The sequence below is a fragment of the Corvus hawaiiensis genome, chromosome 12, assembly GCF_020740725.1.
Source record: "Corvus hawaiiensis isolate bCorHaw1 chromosome 12, bCorHaw1.pri.cur, whole genome shotgun sequence".
Lineage (NCBI taxonomy): Eukaryota > Metazoa > Chordata > Aves > Passeriformes > Corvidae > Corvus > Corvus hawaiiensis.
The window spans coordinates 18604962-18618929 of NC_063224.1; the positions used below are offsets into that span (position 1 = coordinate 18604962).

The 13968-nt window shown below is 42.8% G+C and overlaps 1 protein-coding gene across 3 annotated transcripts in view; it reads right to left on the bottom strand.

The window, feature by feature from the left end:
* The window catches only part of CDH11 (cadherin 11), an 82385-nt gene that overhangs the window by 21648 nt on the left and 46769 nt on the right, over positions 1-13968 (bottom strand). The gene's annotated exons all lie outside the window — the stretch shown is intronic.

The following is a 13968-nucleotide window of genomic DNA, read 5'->3' on the forward strand; positions in this document are numbered from 1 at the left end:
GGTTTGGACACTTGGTGGCTGGAAGTTAAGGACAGGAATCACATTCTCTCATGATCCTTTCAAATAGATTTAGCCCAAGATGCAAGGTAACTGTAGAAATACCTAATTTATACCTAATCCCTCTTTGGAGCTTAGATACAAGCCTCAGATATAAGCTGCTAAGCCAGAGGTCCAGATATAAGGGAGATACCGAGACTTATCAGGAGTGCAATATTTCTGCACCAGCTCTTTCATGATCAACAGATCCTCATGCTGAACATAACCACCTCTGTTTCTCCTGGGCAGGAGCAGGAGCTGACAGAGCTCCACGGAGCTCCAGTTTGGGTTTAGACCCTGGAAGCACCCCTGAGGATCACAGCAGCATCAGCACTGATTGCCAAGTGTGCTGCTCTGGGCTGGGCGCGATAAATGCCACAAACCAATAAAAATGCATTCAGATATTTCTGATAATACAATTGATTTAACTATTCATTTCTACTCCCCCTGGGCATTAACTTACCAGGATTGATTTCCTACTTCCTAATACTTCTTAAAACACTAGGTCAGAATTAATATTTGAGGGGGAAATTGCTTAATACAGTGAAACCTGAGCTAAGCAATCCTTCACAAAGGCCACTTTCACTTATCCCTGGGGTTCCCAACATGTTCTCCTTGAAACTCTACACAGCAACAAATTTTACAAGGTCCCTACAATGTTTATTTTAGTTTTTGGTGTGGTTCACTTTAATCTTCTGTAAATTACTGATAAAAATCTTGATGTTATGTTTATACAGGCAAATGTATAAATACGTGCTACCATCAGCTGCAAAAGAGAATGATTTTTTAATGAGAAATGAGGAGGTCTTATTTGCATCAGAGAAAATGTAAATATAGGCAAAAGCTTGAACCTACAGCACATTCTGTAACTCCAGCCACAGACAAACATCTCAAACATCCCAAACTCACTCATTTGGGGTTGTCTTTCTCACATCCTGGGCAGTCATGTCCTCCTTCCACATCCTTTTTACAGTTACATAAAAATACATTGGCTGACAGGGGATCATGAATAAGGAATGAAATATTTGGGTTTATTTCCTCAAAAAAGAGCAGTTTTCAATTTTCTTTCATTGAAAACTGAAATTACCTCAATTACAGCACCAAACTAGCTCCAGCATCATGAGTTAAATGACATTCTCACACATAGATGCAAACATAGGCTGGCTTTCCCAAGCATATTTATTAAATAGATTTGTTGTATCCATTTAACTTCTTCCTATTGTTACATGATGGCACATCACAGATTACTCACACCAGCATGGAAGACATGAAAAGGAGAACAATCCCTATGATTTTTCTGAGAAAAATGTTTTTATTTTGGCACAATGTGTGTGTGTGGAGCATTAGGTCTGTGGTTTCTATTTCATGTCTCCATCTTGTTGAGGGGCAAAAACAATGTAAGACTTAAAGGAGCCGAAAACTGAAATTTCAACTAATTTGGACACTTCTTTTTCCACTCGGCTTTGCATAGAAAAAAAGAAAAGCTATGGGATCTGTGCTATAGGGATCACTCATGTGCAGCAGTTAGAGGGGATTGGGCTCCTGGAATGTTTACAGAGCCTACATACTCCAAACATGGAACAGGAAGATATTCCTGGACAGCTGTGCCTTTCTAAACCTGCTGGGGGGAAAAAAAAAAAAATCTGTAAAAAAACTGCTTATGTTAATAGATTTGGGGTGCATTTGAAAATTAAACTCACTGATAGCCATTCATCATTAGCATCACATAATGATGTCAGCCACCAAAATAAATAAACAAATACCCGCACTCTTCCCCAACTCCTCAATGCTGTTATGTAAACCAGTAAACACTTTATAAAGCTGCTTAACCAGAATGACAGAGCCAAGCTGATACAGACACTGCTTATTATCAGCTATTCAAGCGTGAAGTGCTGGAAACAGAATGTTAATCACAGATCCATGCTTAACTTACTAATAAGGATTAAAAGCAAAAATTGTTTGCTAGCTTTTGTTTTATCCTCTACATGCGCATGTACAGAGACAAAGCAATAAGGTTCTGCATTTCCAAGCTAAAAAAATGTATTATCTCTCATCCACCACTTCAGAGAATCCCAGAATCTCAGCATGGTTTGGGCTGGAATGGACTTTAAAGCCCACCCAGTGCCACCCCTGCCATGGGCAGGGACACCTTCCACTGTCCCAGGCTGCTCCAAGCCCCAATGTCCAGCCTGGCCTTGGACACTGCCAGGGATCCAGGGGCAGCCCCAGCTGCTCTGGGCACCCTGTGCCAGGGCCTGCCCACCCTCCCAGGGAACAATTCCTGCCCAATATCCCATCCAGCCCTGCCCTCTGGCACTGGGCAGCCATTCCCTGTGTCCTGTCCCTGCAGCCCTTGGCAATTGTCTCTCTCCAGCTTTCCTGCAGCTCCTTCAGGCCCTGCAAGGCCACACTGAGCTCACCCCAAAGCTTCTCCTCTGCAGGCTGAACAATGCCAGCTCTGGCAGCCTTTCCTCCCAGCAGAGCTGCTCCATCCCTCTGCTCACGCTGCTGCCTCCTCTGGGCTCTGTGCAGCAGCTCCAGGTCCTTCCTGTGCTGGCCCCAGGGCTGGGGCAGCTCTGCAGGTGGGGTCTCAGCTGAGGGGCAGAGGGGCAGAATCCCCCCTCCCCTGCTGCCCACGCTGGGGCTCAGCCCAGGGCAGGGGGGTTTGGGCTCCCAGGGCAGGTCCCACTTGGGTTAAAAACAAATCCCTAAAGCCATTTGTAGTAATTGCTTCTGGTTTGGGTTATAAAGGGAAAGGGCTCCGTGCCAGCAGCAGTTCCAAGCAGGCTCCTTAGGAAGTGACCCACAGGTAAGACAGGCTGCCAGTAAAGCTGGGGCTGCAATAAAGTGTCCCTGGCCTCCTCATGCCCCTTCTCCCTTCCTGGAGTTCATGCTCTGCTCGCTCACATCGTGCTCATTCCAGCAGTAAAACCTCTGACTCCTATCCTCAGAAAACCTAAAATACCATAAATCAACAGGCTTCCACTGAAGGCTGTGAAATTACTTAAATTCAAACCAGCTACAGTTTGGCTTTTTATGAACAACTTGTATTCTAAAAGACAAGGTGCACAAGATGCTCTTAAGTTAAAGCTAAAATAAACTTCATTAAAAAATGAAGCAGTAGCACTAACAAAAAAAAAAAAAGTCTCTTTTTTCCTTCCTTTATTTTCCAAACAATCTACTTAAAACATTTCAAACATTTCAACATTAACTTGGCTACTGAAAGCCTGCAGTTTCCTTCTACTTCAAGCAGAAAACATGGAAAAACAGTGAAATATTTTATAAAGCAATTCCTTTTTCTCTTGGGGAAAAATACCTCATAATCCTGAGAATTTGTAATACAGATGTGAGGATGGCAATTGTTGCAGCTGCTGGGCTGCTGCTCAAGTGAGCATCTGAAAATTCAGTGTGCAGCACCTGGATTCAGGCACTGCACAGATTTGTGAGACTGATTTGCTGTGAATGTTTCCAGTCTTTTTAAAAAAATCACAATCTTTGAGGTATTTTTGTATTTCTGCCCACAGATTGTAATCCTCAACTACAGCAAAGCCAATCTCAGTGGGCAGTTGACCAAACTGCAACACTGTGCTGCTTTTGGCCAGAATAGAGTTACTTTCCCTCCTGGTAGCTGCTCCAGGGATGTGTTTTGGATTTAGGAAGAGAAGCATGCTGATAACACACTGAAGTTTGAGTTGGTGCTGAGCAGTGCTTACACTGAGTCAGGACTTTTCAGCTTCTCATGTTCATGGGGAGGCACAAAGGGCTGGGAGTGGACACAGCTGGGATAGCTGACCCATACTGGCCAGAGGGGTATTCCAGACCTTTCCACACCATGCTCAGCACATAAACTGGGGGGAGCTGGCCAGAGGTCTCTCTCAGGAGCTGGCTAGGGAGAAGTCTGTGAGTGGAGAGCAACTGCAACGTGCATCACTTGTTTTGTGTATTCTATTTCTTTCCTCATTATTGTTATCACTGTTTTCTTCCTCTTCTGTCCTATTAAAGTGTCTTTATCTCAACCCATGAGTTTTCTCACATTTCCAAATCTCTCCCCCATCCCTGGGGAGGAGCAGGGAGTTAGCAGTGCCTGTGTGGTGCTCAGCTGCTGGCTGGGGTTAATCCACAACAAACACCCTGATTCTTTTCCATTACTGTTCAGAATTGCGCAACGTATCATTTTGAAATCCCCAACTTTCCTAACAACTCTGTCAAAAAAGCTGTTTCCCACTTCCTTGAGCATAGTGGATTCCAAGTTTCATAGAAACATAGAATATCCTGAGTAGGAAGGGACCCACAAGGATCATCCAGTCCAGCCCCTGTCCCTGCCCAGACACCCCACCAATCCCAGCCTGGGCATCCCTGGCAGCGCTGTCCAAACGCTCCTGGAGCTCTGGCAGCCTCGGGCCGTGCCCATTCCCTGGGGAGCCTGGGCAGTGCCCAGCACCCTCTGGGGAAAGCAGAACCTTTCCCTGCTCTGCAAAGAGAGCAGAGCTCTCAGCTGCCCCGTGGAGGAAGTTTCACACTGCTCTGGCTGAACCAAGATGGACTTGTACTCAAAAAGAAGAATTCCATTAATATATTTTAACTATATACAAACAACTGTTGGCAACTTTGGCATTGAATAACAGCTTTATCAGGGATAAAGGGTGAACAAGAGTTAATCAGCCACCACACAAGGTCTGATCTCATCGGCGAGGCACATGAACACAGTGAAATCCCTGAATTTAAGTTGATCAGTTGAGGTATGCAGGACTGAGAAATATTTAAAAAGTCTAGTCCACACTCTGAAAAACAACCTGCATGGGGAGGTGTATACCAAAATGTCTGCATGGAAATATAATATGTCCCTAAAAAACTGTGAGAACAAGCCTGCTGGGCATTTCTAGCTGCACAGACAGCATGGCTGTGCTGTGTACTTGTAGTTGTTAATGCAAACCTCACCAGCTTCAATTTTAACATAAGAAAAGTCTGTTCTTCAGCTGTTAGAAAATAACACCCATCGATATTCCTAATGGAAATATGCTGTTCATTTAAGAATTCAATTAAGGACACATCTTAAAACCTGAAAAATAATATATCCCTGTCCACTTGGAAACCATACTGCAACCAGCTACTCTGCAGAGTCAGTGTGCTCCATACAGCTTCACACAGATCTGAATGACTGCTCCAAGATATTAATAGCAAAAAACAAAGAGGCAGCAGAGATGATTTCAATGACAAGAGCTGTGGCGGAAGTGAAGTCTAGCCAACTTTAAATTCCTTTCATTATTTTTATAGCAACAATAATCCCCAGCGTTCATGATGATTTCCTGTGTGCTATTAAATGACCATATGCCAAATTATAATAGACTAAACAATTTTTTCTGATTTGTCTAGGCCATAACTTCTGGATGATGCATTAAAATAGCAATTGTTCTCAGGAATACACTTGGCAGAAGGCAGCCAAGATCACAGTGTTGCAATATAATAATGGATGATTATGTTCTGAAATGTTTTGCAAAAGTATCAAGTAAATATAGCAAACTCCCAGTCTAAATGAGATTTTAGCTGTAATTAGAATTAGCTGAAAAGATGAATGATTTATTTTACCATAATTTCATCACCAGACAAGGAAATGAATAGCTTTTTAATGACAGAATAAATATTGGATCATATTAGTTCTGGAGTTGAGAGTGCCCAAGTTTTGGGCAGAGGGATGGAGCATGGGGCACAGCTGGAGGAGCCCTGGGTGGCAGGGAGGGACCCGCTGTGCTCAGGTGATGTCCCCAGCTGGGCAGGGACCTTCCCCCATGGGATCAGGCACTGCAAAGCTCCCCAGAACCTGGATGGATTCCTGCTTTCGGGATGGGGCTGTTCTGAGCAGCCCCAGAGCTCCCACTCCACAATTGAACTTCAGTGCTCAGCACGGAGCGTGTCCCTTCCCTGGACACTGCAATCAGGCGACGGAAAACGAGCAGTTCTCATGGAAAGAAGGTAGGGAACAGATCTCCAGATCAAATAATCAGTTGAGTCCCACTGAGCCCATATTGGTTAATCTTCAGGGCATATCACAAATTTAACTGCTTTGGGAGTTTTTAATAAAACACATGAGGTGAGGGATGTGGAAGAGTTCATATGTCAAAAATAGACCTTTCCCCAATGACAGAAATAGGCATTTCCTGGGCAAAACCCAGAAAAAACACTAAATACAGGGATGACCTGAGTGTGCTGGTGGTGGCTGAGATCTGGGAAGAGACATCTCAGTTCATGGAAGAGAAACTGAAAGAGGGGAAGTTTAGATGGGATATTGGGAAGGAATTGTTCCCTGGGAGGGTGGGCAGGCCCTGGCACAGGGTGCCCAGAGCAGCTGGGGCTGCCCCTGGATCCCTGGCAGTGTCCAAGGCCAGGCTGGACATTGGGGCTTGGAGCAGCCTGGGACAGTGGAAGGTGTCCCTGCTCATGGCAGGGGTGGCACTGGATGGGCTTTAAGGTCCCACCCCAAACCATTCAGTCATTAAAGGCCAATATGCATCGGTCTCATATAAAACGTTTTGTTCAGATGACAAGAGCTCTGATCTCTGATACAGGAACAGATTTTCCTGCTGTGCATGTAACTGGTAAATCTCATTTTTCCCAGTGTGGGATTCCAAACCAGACCAGCAGCCAGTAACTCCCTGTGAGCCCCTCTGCAGCACTGAGTCCCTCTTCTTGCTGAAGTACATTCCAGGTCTCACTGGAGAGAAGAGCAAACAACCCTCATCTGAATGCAAATTGCTATAAAGTTTTCTGTGCCATTCACAAAACATAATTAGTCTTATGAGACAAAAGTATTTAGTCCAGAAAAGGAAATTCTTCATATTTAAAGATACTTGGGGGAAAAAATTCTCTTAGTTATTGCACTGAATAATGAGAACCTCACACTCCCCCAGTCCATGTTCTGTGTCTTGCATGGGAGCACTTTACAATGCAGTGTAAAGAATTAGAATCTGAGGCTGCAGTTCTGCAGAGATAAGTATATATATAACTTATATATAACTTTATATTTGGTATGCAAACAACGAAGATTCTAGAGGTGTCCTACCACAGAGGAATTCTAGGTCATGGCAAGATTTGTATGGACTAAATACAGAAGTGAAATCTTTACAGAACTGGTGATTTTCATCTTGTCAATAGAAGTTGTTTCAAAAATGCTAAGCAAGTTTTGTAGAATCCTATTCTGAGTTCTGTAGAACCCTGTGAAAGCAAATCTTAATCCTTTGCATTTTTAAATTATGTTTTATAGCACTGTATTGGATTACTGAGATGTTTAAAGCCAATAATCCCCAGCTGCTCCAAAGAAGAGTTTTTGAAACGTAGCCACGTTTTCCTGTAGCAGCTTTGAGACTCAGTATTACGAAACCATAGACAAAGCCATAAAATGATGGCCCTTTGAAAACAGAAGTCATTGTGCAGGGAAGAGGAAGAGAAATAACCTCCTGAACACTATGATGTGCTATCTGTCAGCATCCACCTCTGAATTCACCATGGAATGAAGGCATTTTCCCCAAGCTTTGATTTAATTCGTGCTCGTTGGAGAAGGGTGAGATTGCTGCTTGCTGTACCTCATATAAAGCAGGGGAAAGCAGGAAGACAACTTAGTACATTATGGAGTGAATGACACAGAAATAAGCCTGAGAGAGTGATATTAAAAGGCTTGGGAAATGAAAAATGGCTGTAAACAGAGTTTTACATTTACTTGCTGCCCTGGGGAGATCCACTTAAGATAAATGTGAGAGAGGCTGTCTGGTTTTAAGCATAAACTCTACAGGAAAAAAACCAGCATAAGAAAGGTAGTCTTATTAAAGACCATGGTGATTGATAGAGTCATTTCAAGTAATGACTAAGCTCTTGGTAGAGTTTATTTTAAATAGTCATTGTGTTCTTGTGCTCCTCAGACCAACTGGCATTCTCATAATTCCCCAGATGCTCCAAGGCCAGTGAGGCTGCAGCCCAGCCCACGCTAGTCCCAGCCATTTTGGTATTATATAAGTGACTATCAGTGACACCCTGAGGAGGAAACAAATGACAACTAAAGTCAACTTACTTGCAACTACTAATGCTGTATTTACATGCTAAGCCAACCCCCAATATTTTTTTTTTCCCTAAGAATTGATATGTCTGAATATCTGAATAACACTTTTGCTGTGACTGATGGTCTCTTTGGTTTGTGCCAGAAATGAGACAGAAAGTCAAGATTAAAGAGTGAAAACCTATCAAAAACTAATGATTGCAGGCAGGTCTATTCAGCTCCCAAACCAAGGCAGACAGAATTGCAGCCACCAATCCATTTCTGCTCAGATCTATAACCTCTTGCTGAAGGGCTGGCAGCCCCCACACAAGCAGAAATCTAAATTCAGTCTGTGGTTCTGCACTTACAGCTTCATTTCCAGAGGCAGCTTCAGCAGCGCTGCCGAAATGCCAGGCTATTAAAGCATCCTGGGTGGTCTTTGTGTGGCCAATGTGTTCCTCTACAAAACATTTTTCCACTTTGAATTTAATCCTACTGGACTCCTCAATCCCCATGTCCCCCTCAGTTTGGTCTCCCTCAAGCAGGAAAGTTCCTGATGAAGGGCTTCCACATCGTGACTCATTTAGAGAGGTTCACATTACAGCCTCTGTAACATTTAACTTTACAAAACTCGACAGGCTAGGGAATTACTGAGAGTCTCCTTTACAAACACATTTGCTAAAGAGAGAAAGATGAGAGATAAATAACTAATCAATAATCTTCTCCTTTCCCCAGCTTTCTTGGAGCTCCAGAAGGAAGAGCTCAGATCCTTCAGCCATGCCCGTGGAAGGCTCTTTTTTTGATATCTTGCTTAACTATTCCAGTTTAGTGCAAATTTCTTCCATAAAGAGAATAAAAGCCACTTTGAGATTTCTGAATGAAAAATCGAATCAATAATTCATTTTTGCCTAGGCAGAGATTGTCTGTGAGGAGACCAATTTTGGCTCAAAAGCATGAGATAACAACCTCAGAATATTCAAACACATTCCTGAAGCAGCCTCAATTGCCCTAATAAAGGAGACCATCACTGTTTAAATACGTAATGGGAGGCTACAGCTGAAAAGACCAAATCTTCACATTTATATTATTATTTGCAACCCATTACAACACAAGATTATAATTAAAACAATATTTGCATGAGTCTTTTTTGAGATGTCTTGCTGTAATTAGTCACCATAGAATACTTCCATTTAACCCAATAAAACCCCAAATACACAAACACAAGGAAAGCACCGCCTTCATTAAAACAACTTCCTTTTGGCTTCCTGATCTGCTCTGAGCACAAATCAGAGGAATTATCTGGATTTTTAGCATTCATAGGCTGTAAGGACTAAGACATAATTCCCAACTTTATATTACAAACCCAGAAATCCAGCAAGAGGTACTAGGATGATGCAATGAGATGCTAAGCATACAAATAAATACAATAATAGCACACAATAAATACAAAAAATAGCACAAAAAGACAGGATGGTGTCAGCTTGCAATTAAAATTTATTTCTCTTTCAACTGATCCATTTAAAAAAAGGGCAAATGATTCTGCGTATTTTTCATAAGCATATCTCATTTTGAGCTAAACCTGTTGATTACACCTTTCTAACTGATCACATGAAGCACAAACACATCCCAGACCTGGCTTGACCCTATTTCTGACCTGTCATTACAGACGATTGTGGCAAAACCTTTCATTTCTGTTCTTGTGACAGAAGCAGTAACAAGAACAGATTTAAGGCAGTGCCTTGCTACAGCTGGAATGATGTTTGGTGGCATTGCTATCATGCAGAAGAGGCAAATTTTAAATGCTTCAAACCTACAGCTCTTCTTGCAGAAAAGTATCAGAAACTGATGTTTCACAGAGAGCTTGTCGTGGGAAATTGGCCAAAAATGGGTATTTTAAAAATTAGATTAGTGGTATTCATAGCTGAATGTATGAATCAACTTTAATTAGATGTTATTTTGGAAGTGCATTAGGGGTTTTGAGGTTATAAATACCTTTTGTCACCCTTGCCACGGGTAAGTCTTGGCCTTAAGAGTGCAATAATCAGGTCTGGTGGGGTTATCTGCATATCCTAGAACACCAATCTAATTTCTGCATCTTGCACCAGCAGTGTCTTTTTTAACCAACAGGACAATCTAGAAGTACTGGAGTGTGAATGAACCTGTGTCCAGTCAGGTAAAGTGTCACCTTCCACACCAATAAACAATTTTCTCATTAATGAAGATCGCTGAAGTGCCCTTAAAAATGAGTTTGGGGAAAAGAAAGAGGAAAACCTAACATTTGGTAGAACTGCTACATTAAGAATAGTTTAATTTTTTGATGAAATGACTTTCATATGAGGCAAGTAGAGGGGAAAAATTTGCATTTATAGAAGTGAAATAAATCCAAAAAACAATAATAATAAAAAAACCCCCATACATGTGCAAATATATACATAAAAACTACTGAAAGCTCCATTCACCAGAATAGGATTAGGCATTTTTTTCTCCACATTAAACATGCCCTTACATCCAGCATATTTTCTACCGAAATGTTCTTTTCAAAATGTTGCCAGGGTGATATCACTATTTCAATCCAACCAATTTCCTTTGAAGTCTCCCATAACAGTAATTAAATAAATTGCTCTTGGAGTAATTATGTTTTTTTTCTGGAAAAGGAACTATTAGGTTAAAGAGAGATGAGAGAGTCTGTCACCAAACATAATCTTTCTAGAAACACCGGTGCTTGCTACATTTATTGGAAGAAGGATGGAATATTTAAAAACTTTGGACTTCTTTAGTTTTTGTAAAGGAAATGTCGACTTCCCAGCTGAAATAAGCAACAAGCTGAAATGACTGGTGACAGTCCTGGGAGTGCAGAGAGAAAGAAAATGGGAGTTGTGTCAATTGAAAGCTTTTAAATTCTATGTATTAGGCCCAAGAGGGCTGGTGAGAACTGGAAGGCCAAATTACAGTGTTAAAGCAAGTGGATGGTGAACAAGATGAAGGGGATGGAAAGCCCAGGACTGATGATCCAGTGGAGGGTACAAAATGGTTCAGTCCATAAATACATGGTGTTTGAGGCTTTGGAGTCTGGGCTGCTGCATTAAGGAGGTTCTGTGCGTGGCAATCCATCAGCTCCAATGCCTCCCTTCTCTGCTCTGGGAATTTGATCAGCCCTGACAGAGGCAAACGAGGCTTTCACAGCTCCAAGGAGTTTCCAAATACATAACTTTATGTTCCATCTGTACTTTGGCTTTGGTTCCAAGTCAGGCTAAAATTGTTAGGTGCAGTATGCTGAGCATCCCATGAGTTTTTGGGGTTTTTTTCCCAGATTCATTTCTTTTAACTTTGCTAAGGATTTCCCTATTATTTGTGGGAATTTGCCATACACCCAACAAGCAGCACTGATTTAACCCTCAGAACAAGCTGAGCTAACCCTCGCCTTGTTCTCTGGCTTAGTCTGGTACCTCAGACTTCACAGAATTTAAATTCTGGTGCTTGCTGGGTTTGTTCACATTGCAAAGAACCTGGAGCTTTCCATTTAAAGTTTTCTTTTCATTCCATGGCTGTTTTCCTGTATGTACAATGCTGAGCACCCCCATCCTCCTCCTCCTTTAAATCTCTATGCAAGATACAAGATAATGTTGCATAAGAGTAACCCACGTGGAGCAGTATCTGAATTTCTTTCTGGAGCCTTTATCATATCCCATCCAAGGACAGTGATACAGTGCTTGTCTGCAAAGCTGGCCCTCTGTTTTCTCACCACTTTGAAGACCCAAACACAGTGTTTTCAACCTAAACACTCACAAGGGTGAGCAAAAGGACAATAAAAAATAGCTTCCTGGAAATCCAGTGGTCAGAGGGAATAAAGCACCAGACAGGCACCAGCTGGAGAAACTGGATCTGGGGATTCATCCAAGAACAGGGAACATCTTTCTGAGCAGACAGACATATTTCTTGTTCCAATGGATGGCTGACAGGGTAAACATTGCTATAAAAAACTTAACATGATCTTTTTTTTTCAAAACTCTTTGTGCAAATTTTGTGAGCCCCTTCTGGCTTAAGCTTCAGCAAGTGAGTTTAGAACCAGACCCAAGGAATGGCAAATCCATACTATAATCAGGAAGAATAGTTACAAAGGTCACGCACAGGCACTTGTATTATGTTTGTAAACACAGCTTTAACTAAACCCAGCTCTAATACGTGACACGAATGATGGTGTAAGAATAAGATTGCTAATGGGAATGCTTACCTAATGCTTATTTAATAATGGGGCTTAAATAAATAGTGTAAAAAATAATTTTCCACATGTTAAGGTGAACTTGTTAAAATTTCAGAGCCTTGTAAGCCCTTAGGCCAGTGTTGCCACTGCTTGTGACATGCCCAAGCTGCTGTGAGCTGCCAGCACAGGCAGCAGGACCCCTCTGGATTCTTAGGCAGCATCAGCACCACTTTGGGCCTGCCTAGGCCTTGGGGTTGGGTAATTTATTCAGCTCTAACAGATTATCTAAGGACCAAGTGGCCATTGCCTGATTTGCTTCGGCTTTCTGCTCAGCTCAGGATGACTCTGCTGTAAGACAGCTGGTTTATGTTTGTGTTTGAAATGAAGAGGCAGAAATAACAATGCACTGGTCCACACAGAACGAACTACCCGTGCAGCAGGGAGGCAGCACAGGATGGGAGAGGAGATGTGAAAGTCAGGGACAGGAGGATGGTGAGGTTCCCCAGGGCTCAGCTCCTGGCCATGGAAGCACTGCAGCCTGGAAGCTGCACAAAGCTCAGAGATAACACAGGGAACAGAGGGTGCTGTTCCACACACAGAAAATCCACCTTCCACAGCAACACAGGCTGGCACGTGCCCTACAGGGCAGTGGGGAAAGGGCAGGGTGAGGAGCAGGTCTGCAAACATAACAGTGGCTCTGGAAAAATAACATTACAAACATAACTATGGCTATGGGTGCAGGGAGAAGGATCCATCCCTGCATTCCCTGGCATAAGGGCCCTCCAACCCCATCCTGCCTCAAGACCTCTGCCTGAGGCAGCTGATGGCGAGGGGGACACCAAGGAAAGGCAGGGACTGGGAAGCTCCTGTGCACCACTGTTAACTGTACATAACTTGTATAAGAGCTCAGTGTGAATGAACTGATAATTCTCTGGATAAACCCTTCAGAATTTAGGCTAAAAGATCATTCTTGTCTTTTAATTTCTGTTCTTTTGGGTTAGATGAGCTCAACAAGCTGCAGCAGAATAAACTGATGGAGACTTCAAGGAGCCTGCACTGAACCCTGGATGTGAGTCAGGTGACTGCTCACAGGCAAAGCACTCAGCTGGACAAAGGATAATGTGTCAACCTTGAGCTGTCCAGAGGAAACTGCGTGCTGAAAGGAGGGAACAGCACGTGGGGAGCAGAGGCAACCTGGATAACCCTAACCCCAACCCAACAGAGAGCAGTTTTGACAGTTATTAAAAAGTCATTACCATTCTATTCTTTGTTGAAAAGTTTTCCCACTTAAAATTTTAATTATCTCTATATTTGTCAAATATAAAGCAAATCAAATCACTCCAGACCTACAAGGAGAAAAGTGATCATTCCATTTGTTTAACACATGACTTTTGTGTCATTCTGCTGATGCTGGGAGCAGCAGAGGGGTGATAACCAGTGGGTCAGTGGCTTTACTGAGAGACAGAACAACACTTTCTTTGTTGAGCTGTGCTTGGAGTGAGCCTGCTCCTGGGATGGGGCTGTTCTCTCCTGGGTCTCACACATGGCAGAGGGGGACAAGAGACACAAATGGCACCTTTGGCCTCCCAAACAGGGCAGCAGAGCAGTGAAGTCTGCAGTTAATCACCAGCCTTGGGATGAACAGCTCATTAGTGAGAGCTAGATCTTTGTGCAAACACATTCCCTGGAAAAATAGGGAATAGCTTCT